Source organism: Pinus tabuliformis, chromosome 5_1 (genome assembly GCF_031772625.1).
Source record: "Pinus tabuliformis cultivar Carrire ecotype Pingquan chromosome 5_1, CPIR1, whole genome shotgun sequence".
NCBI classification, from domain to species: Eukaryota; Viridiplantae; Streptophyta; class Pinopsida; order Pinales; family Pinaceae; genus Pinus; species Pinus tabuliformis.
In genome coordinates, this window is record NC_142305.1 from 151,126,834 (window position 1) to 151,139,386 (window position 12,553).

General features: G+C 34.9%; 1 pseudogene; it reads right to left on the minus strand.

Moving 5' to 3' along the window:
• Nucleotides 1-2,711: 2,711 nt before the first annotated feature.
• The window catches only part of LOC149163865 (G-type lectin S-receptor-like serine/threonine-protein kinase At1g34300), a 43,535-nt pseudogene continuing 33,693 nt past the window's right edge, over nucleotides 2,712-12,553 (minus strand).

Below are 12,553 nucleotides of genomic sequence, written 5' to 3' on the forward strand. Positions count from 1 at the left end.
GGGTTTAAATTTGAAATCGTCATTATTCTTCGACCACTCTCTAGCTGTTAGCCTTGTTATAGTAATGCACAGAATTATTTCTCATACAAATGAAGATTAAAATAAAAAATTATTTGTCAAATTTGAAATAAAAATGATCAAATTAATAATTTTTTCTTTAATAATTTTTTTTTAGATATATCATAACAATTAAAAAAATGGATATTAACAAATTTTCCCCATATCATGTTAGTTCAAAAGAAAATGTTATAATTTTTATACAACAGAATCATATTGCTATGGAGCTCATTCATCCATATATTACCAAACCACACCTTAGCACTGGGCATGGAAGATCAAAAGTTTTAGTTGTAGTGAATCGTTTTGCTACTCACAGAGAAATAGTTTCAAGTGGAATCACCTTCAATTTAAATTAACTCCCCATCTTCTTGATCCTTGGATTTACAAATGGTATCTACCAAACCTCTATGACTCCACTTGTAGATCTTCTCACTTCCTACTCCAATTTTCCATATTTCTCTTGCTTGCATTTAATACTTTCTCTACTTGTTTGCATTTATGAATATCCCTTACATGTGTTCTTTATGCCTACTTATTATGAAGACATTACCATAGGCACTAGAGATCAAAATTGATTCAATGCATGTGTGATTCCTTATTAACATAAATTGAATGCTAAATAAGTAGTATTCATTCATTTTTGTTGACCGGAAAATAATTTTATTTTTATGTTCTTTTGTAAACGGTGTCCCATCATAGTGCACAAACATGTGCACTAATCATTAGGCCACATGGGCTACTCATTATGCCTATAATTCTTATGGCAAAATATTCTTGTAAGTTATATTTTTTTATTATCAAAAATTGTGTTCTTTGCAGTTTTAAATAGTCTTCGTTTTTTTTTCTTCCTTTTTTTAATTGGAGATTACAATGATATATCCATAAAATAATACTATATTTTGATTGCTTAAAAAAGAAACTCATTATAATTGTTTGAATTCCTGGGCCCGTGACATGTAAGAAAGGGAAATAGTCTCATTATATAACAATCATCCATGAGATTAAAGAGTAAATGGTTCTAGTTGATTTCCTCCATATGGTTTTTATATAGATTAGAAGTAAATGCTCCAATTGAATTCGTTCCATAAGATCTATATACTTAGTGTAAATAAATGTTCCTATTAAATTTCCTTGATATGTTTTCTATATAGATCGTTATACCAGTGAACTAGTGTCATCTTTGTGTACTTGTACAAGTTTACATGGGGTGAAGGTTTATGAACAAGATTCTTCATTTGAAATTTGTACAACTTGACACAGTGAAAGGTGTTATGTGTGAAACATACATAAATTTTACAATTAATTTTCATTTTCATATAAAAAAATAATTTATTTTAACTTGTCAATATTAAAAAGCTAAAATAAAGATAACCATTCAAATTGAGAAATAACTCTTCCATCACAATTTTGTCAATAATTATGATGATTGTCTCTAACCTTTACATATACGAAAAAAGAGATTTCAAGCATTAAGTTTAAGTTCTAACATTGGGAGAAAATGCTTTTCCATATAATACTTACTCAAAAGACCCCTGAAAGTGAATTTATGTTGCTTTTGGCAATGATTTTGTCTAATAATTGTTATTATTATCCACAGGGATGGAATTTGACGGGCAATTTGCTCATCATGGGGTGATTTGCCTGTCAAAGACAGTTCAAAATTTTGCAAAGCTCTCAAAATCTTTACTTGATATCAAGAAAAAGGCCAAAAAAGTGTGAAAACCATCAAATTTAATAGTTGAATCTATTTTCAAAATTGACTCTATTTTGAAATTCCAACCTTGATTATCCAGCTTGTTTCTGCTTTTGAGAAATACCAATGAAAACGAGCACGGGCATTTGCCAAAAACGACCATGTTTGAGATGAAAACATAAAGTAAATCAAGGTGGATCAAAGAGTGCGGATAATATTTTTGTATTTCATTATGTTTTAGAAAATTTACTAAAGATCCATCTTCAGGACACTGTCAATATTTTTATATAATTAAACTTTTTGAAATATTTACTTTTCAAAAAAATTCTAATAAAATATTTGTATGGAAAACTGTGTGGGAGAATTCAACACAGTGACTAAAGAAGTCATTTATTGAAAGAGATGTATCAGTGTTTAAATATCCTAGAATTTATAGTAATAAGAGTATCTTGATAGAATCAGAATCTCAGACTTCAGCTATCTAACGGAGATAACGCATGTTAATGGTTAATGCCAAAAAGCAAAAATATAATTTGTCATTCCTAAATTTCCTTCTACTGGTAAAAATCTTACTTTTGAGATTAAAAAGTTACAGCCCTAAGCTTGAATGATCTATTCCAAAATTATAATGCAGTTGACAAATCAAAGTTGCCTCTTTAGCATTACAATATTCAGTTTGTCTTTTTATATACACACGCCATCTCAGAGGCTATGAACGCTAGCAAGGCAAGTGTGTATTTAATATAGATGTCCTCTATATGTTGCCTTTGAAACCTGCAATGGCATAATAAAACATACAAACTAATTCTTTCCTCTGAATTTTACACAAGAAACCAAGTAATGGTGATCCTTCCATTGAGCAGGAAAGTAAAATGAACTTATCTTGTAATAAGTTTCATTATTGAATGGCCATGAGCAGATAGTTGCCTTCTGCTAGAGAGTTTCTCTTCCATATTTTTTAAATATTTGAAGACAGAGTGGCATACATAGAAGAAACAAGATGACTGGATGTTGCAAACACTGAGAGTGCTAGTTCGCTAGTACTGCCACTGGTACTGCTTTCGAAGCTTTCCAAAGATTTAGGAGCAGGTGGTTTGTCAATAGGCAATATCCCCTCCAGCATCTGGACAATTTTCCCCATAGTTAGCCGCTCTGAGGGCTACTCCTGAATGCACCAAAAACTAACTCGAAGTGCTCTTTTCACCTGATCAATATTAATATTTCCACCTAGTTTCTCGGCTGAAATATTTAGAATGTTTCCCCTTTCAAATTCCTTATATGCCCATATTGAGAATTTCTTTCTCCTTGAGGCCATAGTATCAAAATTCCTTGTACCACCTATGATCTCCAACAAAACCATGCCATAAATATAAACATCAGACTTGGTTGTGATGGGAAAATTGGCAAGCCATTCTGGAGCCAGGTATCCTCTGGTTCCTTCAACACGAGTCAATGAGCGCTTTTGATGATCTCTGATGGTGTTGAGCTTCGAGAGCCCAAAGGCGGAGACATTTGCACTGAAATTATCATCTAGGAGTATGTTCTCGGGTTTAATATCACAATGAACAATGCAATCTCTGCACTCTTCATGCAAGTAAGTAATGCCCCTTGCAATCCCAAGGGCTATTCTAAAGCGCTTATCCCAATCTAGCATCCTGGATTGCTATGGAGAAGAAAAAAGGAATGTGTCCAAAGAAGAATTTTTCATGAATTCATTAACCACCAATCTATGGCGGCCTTCTGATAAAAATCCAATTAACCTAACCAAGTTCAAGTGATGATTACTGCTGATGGTTGCCACCTCCATGTGAAATTGCCTCTCACCTTGTTCGATCCCTTCCTACTGCTTGACAACAACTATGGTATTGTTGGAAAATTCTCCCTTGTACATTGTTCCAAACCCACCCGAACCCAAATTTTGCGTAAAATTCCTTGTGAAGTGTTGGAGTTCCTTGTAGGAAAACTGAACTGGAGCCCCCGAGGCATAATCTAGGAGTGTGTATTGGGCTCGTACCTGTCCAAATCTAAACCTAGGATTATTTCTACAGAGAATCCACCAAATGGACGTCTTCATAGTAATCAAGGCAATAATAGGTACTAAAATTGTTGCTGTTATTGCAATGGCAGATACCTCGGATGAATTCACAGTCCTAATTGCAGGAGGTGGTGGTGCTGGAGGATAACTGTTGGCCCTCAGTTTTGGTCTATTTTTGCTTAGGGAAACCTACTTAATCCTTATATTTTCCATCCATTTTCCATCACATCCATCTCATTTTGATGTATTTTATGCATATACAGGTGTTTTATTTTAATTTTGCAATTTCTAGAAGTTTTTTATGAAAATTGAGTTTCAAGTGCAATTTTGGACTGAATCAGAAATTCCCGTAATAGCTATGTGGATGACATGTTTGCAGGACACTTGAGCTCGAGTTTGATGCATGGATGGATAGCTTGGGAACTTTGACTAAGCTAACTCCACTTGGTTCGGCCAGAACACGCTTTATTAGGCCCGGTCAAGGCTGGTCAAACATGACTAGTCACCAAAAAATCCCTAGGAAATAGGGCAGTTTGAGATTTTATGGGTTTGACCATATTTCTTGGGATGAATTGGATGAGTTCGACTTAGATAGGTGGATATGAGTAGATGTGATTGTTAGAGATAATATAGATCAGTTTGTTTCATTAAACCTCTATTTAAAGCCAAGACTTGGATGGCTTTTGTAATGGAATTTGTATGTAACTTTTGTATAATTGGAGTTGGGAGCTAATTTGAAGAACTTGTTTCATTCCAATTTGTTGTTCATGCTTGGTTGATCTACTGAAGTTTTTGTAGCTGAGATTTCTTCAAGTGTGCAAGGCAAGGGTGGAGGGCCCCCACACCAAGCTAAGTACACTTCTTGGTTCAATTTTCATAGTTTTCATAGACTAGTTTTTGTTTCAAATATATTTAGATGTGTCATGATTGTTGAATGAATATTGGTTTAATTCTAATCTAAATATGAAGGAACACATAGGAATTTAAGTTAAATTCCCCTTCTATTTGATCTTGAACTAAAACTGAATTTCATTCTCCTTTTCTTATTTGAAGTTATTTATGCATTTCTGGTTTGAAGCAATATAGTAGGATTGTGAAGGAAGACAATCTGGACCTCCTTAGTTAGGAGCCTCTTCTTTTACATCTTCTGCATCATAAACCATTGTTAATTAGTGCTCTTAGATTTATCTTCATGAAAGTAGTATTGTAGGGAAGGACAACCTGGTTCTCCTAAGTTAGGAACCTCTTCCCTCACATATTACATAAGTGAATTAGAAATTGTTAAAATAGGTTTATATTTGTAATATGTACTTCTTTAAATATTCAAATTTTATCTTCTAAATTTGATTATATCTGATGTCCATATACAGTGGATTTGCCTCCAAGTTTTACAAACCCGGATTGATAATTAAATACTTGTGTTAATTTAGTCAATAAATTAGCCCAACATTTTGGCGTCGTTTCCGGGGAGGCAATTATCAGCATAGTCAAATAGAAGATAAACAAAAACACTAAAAATTTAGTTAAGATACATTTCTCTTAGTTATGTTTCTTTATGTCTAGAAATAGAGATCCTAAAATTAGGTCTCCAAAACAAAACCCCCCAACAAAAACATAAAATCAAAAAAAATAACTACAAAATCCATTTTCAATGACAAGATCTAAAAGATGATGTTAAAGAATAGGTTACAACACTACTCCATTCCTCAACATTCTTTCTCATCAAATATTTATGATAAAATAAATTTGCATGTCCAAACATTCATTAAAGTATATTTTTCAAATTTGGATATGAGTTTACTTATGATCTTGTTACGAAAATGGATGCACTGGAAATTCTCTTATACTTGAGAGAATGAATTAGTTTTCTATAATAGAATAGGATAGAATGGAATAAATAAACAAGTAGAATGAATTCACAATAAGACTTCCATAATAAATTTGTTTCAAACAATTTCTTCAAATCACTGTTCAATATTCATTTGAAAGGACTACATGGCAAAATGCAGTAAGAGAAAGCCTATTTTGGGTAGTCATATAGGATCATTTTGAAATCATGGTTTATTTTACATATCTCTTGAAATCTAGTTTTGGAATCCATTTTGAAGTTTTCAATTTATATCACAAATAAAAATGTGATCAAAATCAAAACTAGGTCTCAAGTGAAATGTTAAGGACAGAGTTAGAACAACCTATATTTGAAGTGTCTAATGGAAACATTTTTATCTAAAATTCATAGGGAAGATAGCCCTTCGAATCTAGTTTCAAAATCAATTTGAATCACTTCAATCAGATATAATATGAAAAAGTTATTCTTGAAATACTAACTGCTTGTCGAAAAATCTGCATGGTGACAATTCTAGGTCTTGACTGTTCATTGGCATATTTGACATACCAAATCATCTTCTTTTCAAAACCTGTTTATATGGGAGATATATATTCAATTCTAGTTTAAGATGCAATTTGAATCATCCCATTTTGAGATGAAATGAAGAAGTTATGCCACATTTAGTGACAGCATGTCTTCAAAACGATATAGTAAAACTGTGCCTCCTAGGCCTGTTCATCACCAATTTTGTGATATCAACCCTAAGAATTTTGAAAACTTGTTTCTACTGGAAATACAAAAATGAATCTAATTTAATATCCAAGTGGAATCACATTGATCTGATCTTTATCAAAGAAGTTACGCTTAAAATAATGACTGTTGGTCTAGTTAAAAATTAATAAGCAACTCTATCAAACATGGCACTCCTTATAATTTTTACTATATCATTTTAAACCATTTTGAAAACCTGTTTATACTGGAGGTAGCCATATGAATTCACTTCAACTTGGATTTGTAATCACTCTAATAGGATATCAAACGAATATTTTGTAAACAAAATACCGCTAGGAGGTCTAGGCTGGCCACCATTCCTCAAAAGGGTAAATAAATGCATTATGTTTGTCTATCATATTTAGACTTGTTTCCTAAGCAATGCTTGTAATGATTTACATTTTTATTGGAAGAAGAGATACTGTACACCTCTCTTCCTCCATCATCTAATGTTGTATTGCAGGCAAGTGCTATGTTTTTGCAGGTCATAGGAAGAATGAAGGAGTGAACTCCATGGATGAAGTAATTTTCAAAGTCAAATTCATATTCTATAATATGAATACAAATGTTCAAGTCAAAGCAAAGTGAAAATTCACCTGATGTTGAGTTCATTCAATGAAACTCAAACTCTTGAAGCTTTCTCTTCAATGTTGACCAACAACACCACCAAACCCTACAACATGATCGAGATCAAGGAAAAAAGACATGAAGACAATCATTAGAAGAAACAGTCAAGTTCAGTACCATGTCAAGTCACATCAATCTTCAAAGAAGCCTTTCATATTGAATTCATATTGTTCATAATTTGATCATCATCATTTGTTCATGATTTGAATTCACATTGTTCATCATCCATACTGTATGTTAAGCTCCATGACCAAGCATGTTGAAGTCCAAACTTACTACTACATCATGACTTCAATATAACCTATTTTCATAAGCTTTCATACTTCCCTACTCCATTACACCCCATCTCCATTCAGAAAAAATAGAAAAAGGTCAAAAATAATAAAGGAGTTTGGTTGTGAAAATCCACGAAAGTGGCACAATACAAACTCGAATTCATATTGAAAAACAAACTTGCTTGGCCAATATGAATTCTCTATTTAGTTTTACCATTTCTTCAGTTTGAGTTTGCAGGAATCATCCTCCAAAATAAACAAGACTTGAGGACAAGTCTTCCCATCAGCAAGGGGGAAGGTTCACAAAAAGAAACTTAGTTGTGCAACTGAATTGACAACGGAACTTGTATTGTTGGCAGTTGGGACCTAAAATATTTTTGAAATCAATTGCAGAGGGACCTGAAATGTTAGCAAAAACATGTATATATTGCATAAAAATGTACATGACAAAAGGGACCTGAGTTATCATGAATCAATTGCAGAGGGACCTGAACGGCATCAACAATCAATGGACCAGAATCAATGAAGGATGCTAGAACAGGAAGCATAAATAAGCTCTATGTTTCTATCTATCTACGATATTCGATCAAGGCAACTTCATCCAATATTGTTAAAGAACAACAACATTCATCCAATACTACAGGGAAGTACAAGTATCGTAAGTGCACAATTTTGTTCTTGCAAATTCAAATTTTTGTAGAAATTTTTAGACTTTGTTGAAATTGAGTTAATATCTGAATGCATATTTTATATTCATCACATTTTCCTCTTGTAGATGACCTTCATTTCCCCCCCTGTCAGATACAAGGTGAGATGATGGAGAAAACTCAACTGCAAGACTGCTCAATACTCTGGAACAAGTTCTGACATGTGTTTGGAATATCTTCTTGGCTGTTGATGCCCATTGCCAAGAAGCGATCCATCCAAGATGAATCTTTTTTCTTGCAGGATGTTTATTTCTGAAGCATCTGTGTGAAGAATGACTGGTTTTATGACAGTGCTTACATGGATGAAGATCAAAACAGTGATCTTTCAAATGGCCAACTCGGTCACAGTGTTGGCATTTCACGATTTGTTGTTGTTGTTGTTGCTGTGGAAGAGGGGCAGAATCTGGAACAGCTGGAGGTGAACTGTCATGAATAAATCCAGCACTTTGAAACTGAATGGGCTTGGCATAGTCTGGAATATGAAAGGATAAGTCCTTGTCATATCCAAGACCAGTTCTGTGCTTGTTGTGGACAAGCTGTTCCCAAGGTCTGATGATGGGCTTGGGAAGTGCAGATTGAGTTTCTGCATCTGCATGTACACTTGCTGCTTTATTGGGTACTGAATCTGAATGAACTTGAACAATATTGACTTGCTGTTTATGGGAGTCTGCTTCATTGTTCTGAACAGAAACAGGTTCAGAATGATGACTCCACTGCTGTAATTCTTCCTGCTGTAGCTGTGATTCAAGCTGCAAAAACTCAATATTCTCTTGTACATTATGCAAACAGGTTCTAATGTCAACAAGAGAAGCTTTGCTTATTCTTACTGTACTATGATCAGAGGAATGTATCAGAGTTTTTAAGAACTCCAATACTTCACCAATTCTGGCTATTTTATTCATTGTCAAATTGCACTTGAAACTGATCACAACTTGTAGAGAAAAATCAACACTCACTCGCAATATGTCAATACAATTGGATTTGCAACAGATTGCACTTGTCTTCAAAAGATTGCACTTGTCTTTAAAAATAGTGATGGTTCTCGATTTCAGTTGTGTTTGGTTATATAAGTATCATATTCCAACACATTTGAAATAACATAAAGTAATCAGTGCCGTATAAGGAGGAGCATGAATCGACAAGAAAAATGACCGACGCATAGGATGCTTTCATATCATATAATACCACACATTCATACCTCAACAATCATATGCCTTGCCTAGTAATATACATGATATGTACAAAAAATTAGCTGATAAACAGAAGCCACCCCTGATCTGCTAGGACTGCAAGAGAAGCCAAATCAGCTTAACCATATATACACTCTTTCAGGTCCTAGCTAAGAATAAGATCTCCAATCTTATGGAACCCACATATCGCTTCCTTCTCAAATGAATGTCAGATGCTTGCAAAACCTGCCTTTTAGAATGAATTTAGTTAGATACTTGTTCAACACTGTCTCTGAGAACAGTTCAAACCAAAACTCCTAGTTGAATAACCAAATAACATAGAATCTTATTTGCGGCTGTCACTGGATTCCTTAAATGAGCTGCTTCCCATACTACTAACCAAACAATAAAGTAAATCTCAAGCCTGTTACATAATATGTAAAGCAGCCTTACAGCTGCTTCCCTATTGACATCTGCTTCCCCTACCGTTTTTTTTTTCTGCTGCTTTTTGGATTACTCTGTGCGCAAACGTCATGGCCACATCCAATCTTCTATGTACATTTAGGATCAAAATAGAGAGATATTAAAGTCCTTTACATTTACTAGCCAAATATATTAATACTGTACAGATAGAGCACAGTAGCACAAAGCAAGATATGTTCGCTCATACCACAGCTGCTACCGTTTAAGATTATGTTTTTCATCAGGGTTTGTCTTTTGTTTTAAAAGATTTATTGCCAACGATGGAAAGACTGTCGTTTCCAATAACACATAGAATAACTGGTGTGAGAGCAAACCACAATATCCACCCCGAGTTAAGGTAACAAACACATGTATTTGAATACGTGCATCAGGACCCACTGCATTTAAACGAAACTGTGAACAAGAGAATGTGTAACAAGAAAAGGTGACTTCATACACGTCTCTGAAAAATAAGCTTTCGTAGCGGTTATTGGATCCTTCAGTTCTGGTGCGTGATCGACCACTTGAGTGGCAGAGTTTCTCCTCTGATTATCGTAGCGATGTCTTCTATACATGGTGATCTCAATAAGCCCATTTAGAATGGCATCATGGTGAAGAAACAGATCGATTCAATACAGGGATTCTAATCATCGGGTTCTGCTCGTTGTCCTTCCCGAAATTTTCCTAATTCAGCTGGAAAAACCTGCACTTGTTGTAAACCCTGCAATGATAACTCGCAGGAACTTTGTGCCGAGGGTTCAGTTGTGCGCCTACAAAACGGTGTAGCAGTTCATCGACGGCTATCAAATCTCAGCAAATACAAAGGTACCACTAATTTGCGTCCCCACTCCAAGGTTAGGTTGCAGGTAACGAATACTCTTCAAACCAGTAATATTTAAATTGAAAAGAGGAATCATTGGCTGCGTTAGACAGCGGCAATTGCAAACTTTTCTGATCTCCTCACACAGGAGAAGCGGGGGGAGGAGCTGAAGAGTCTCCTTACAGTTCTACGCCCCTTCTTTTCTCTGATTCCAAAGGCTAAGACTGCTAAGATTGTCAGAGGAGTAATTGATGCGGTTGCAAAGATCCCGGGAACATCACAGCTTCAGATAACTCTATGTAGGGAAATGGTGGAATGGACGCGTTTGGAGAAACGAACATTTTTAAGGCAAAAGGGTTGAAGCAAGGCTTGCTGCTTTATTAATGGAAAGCAAAGAGTACTCGGAAGCTTTAACACTCATTTCTGGTCTTGTAAAAGAAGTTAGGAGGCTGGATGATAAACTGCTGCTTGGTGATATTGATTTATTGGAGTGTAAGCTTCACTTTTCTTTGAGAAATCTTCCAAAGGCTAAGGCTGCCCATAATTCTGTCGACTGAAAAACCAGAAACAACCTAATTATTCAGACGAGAAACAGAATGAAAATGATGGGGCGATTTCGTGGTATGGATTGGGTGCAGTGATTGCAGGGCAGATAAAGCACAGTACATGGCAGAAGCATTTTCTGAGCGTTATCAAAAAAAACCGAAGAGAATACACAGTGGCGCAGAAGCGTTACTATACAGTGGCGCAGAAGCGTTTTCTAAGACCAACACACAAATCGTTAGATAAATCGCTCTTCAAGAGGAATTCCTTTTAGAGAAGAATTTCAGTGGATTAAACGGAGAAAACAGTTCTGACGGAGAGCAGGAATAGAATATGTCAGGGCAGCGCTTCTTTTACAGAAAGTTTATAAACAGTAAAGAGCACAGGCATAATTCAAAGGACAGAGCGCATGCAGTGTAGCAGCTAATTATATGGCGTAGCAGTACTGACATGCACATAAAAAAGGCCACAGAAAAACAAGTGGCTCTGATACCATGTTAAACTCACATGGACAGCGAAACAGATGGAAAGATAAATCAGTGATTGCATTTTTATTAACAATAGATATACATTTATAGTACACATATGTGACTCTTGGGATTCAGATCCCAAGGTCTCTTGGACTGCTTTGTCCATTCAACTTCCACGCTAACCCATTAGGATTAGGTGTCCAACAAAAATTTTGAAGAAAAAAATTGATTGCAAATTGAATGATCATTCAATCTCAGGAATGCATTTCAATTTTGAGAAGCTACTATTTTTCGTTACTTTTTTTGGGCAAATGAAAATTAAATTTGAAAAACGAAAACAAGGGTTTTCTTCAGAACGAGCCTAATTAGACTCCATGCAAACAAATTTCTCAAATTCATTTCTATTTGAGATATTTTTATGGTTCTTTTGACCCCTATTTTGCAAATTACATGGGTAAACGAGTGGCTAAATTGAAAGTGAATGCCTAGACATAAAAAATTTGCTTATTTTAATGAGATGTAAGGGCAACTGGATATTGGATGCTTTGAGTAAAATTGCTGATTTGAGAGGGACATGAATCCCGTGTTTGTATTGCAAAATTCAAGTTTTATTTGTCATCTAAAGCTGCTCATCCAGAATGATATATTGGTAAAGAAAGTCATCCACAAGAAAAGAGAAGAAGTACATGAAGGCATAGATATCCTTTTACAGGTAGATCAAGATAAAGCTTCATCTTCAAGGGACAGAGCCATCGGTAGAACAACAAAGGAGGTCAGCATATAGAGGCAGAAGATCGATGAGACAAAGACAAGCATGAGGACATGTTTGAAGATCAACAAGGGGGAGATGTTGGCCCTCAGTTTTGGTCTATTTTTGGTTAGGGAAACATACTTAATCCTTATATTTTCCATCCATTTTCCATCACACATCTCATTTTGATGTATTTTATGCATATTCAGGTGCTTAATTTTAATTTTGCAATTTCTAGAAGTTTTTATGAAAATTGAGTTTTAAGTGCAATTTTGGACTGAATCAGAAATTCTCGGAATATCTATGTGGATGACATGTTTGCAGGACACTTGAGCTCGAGTT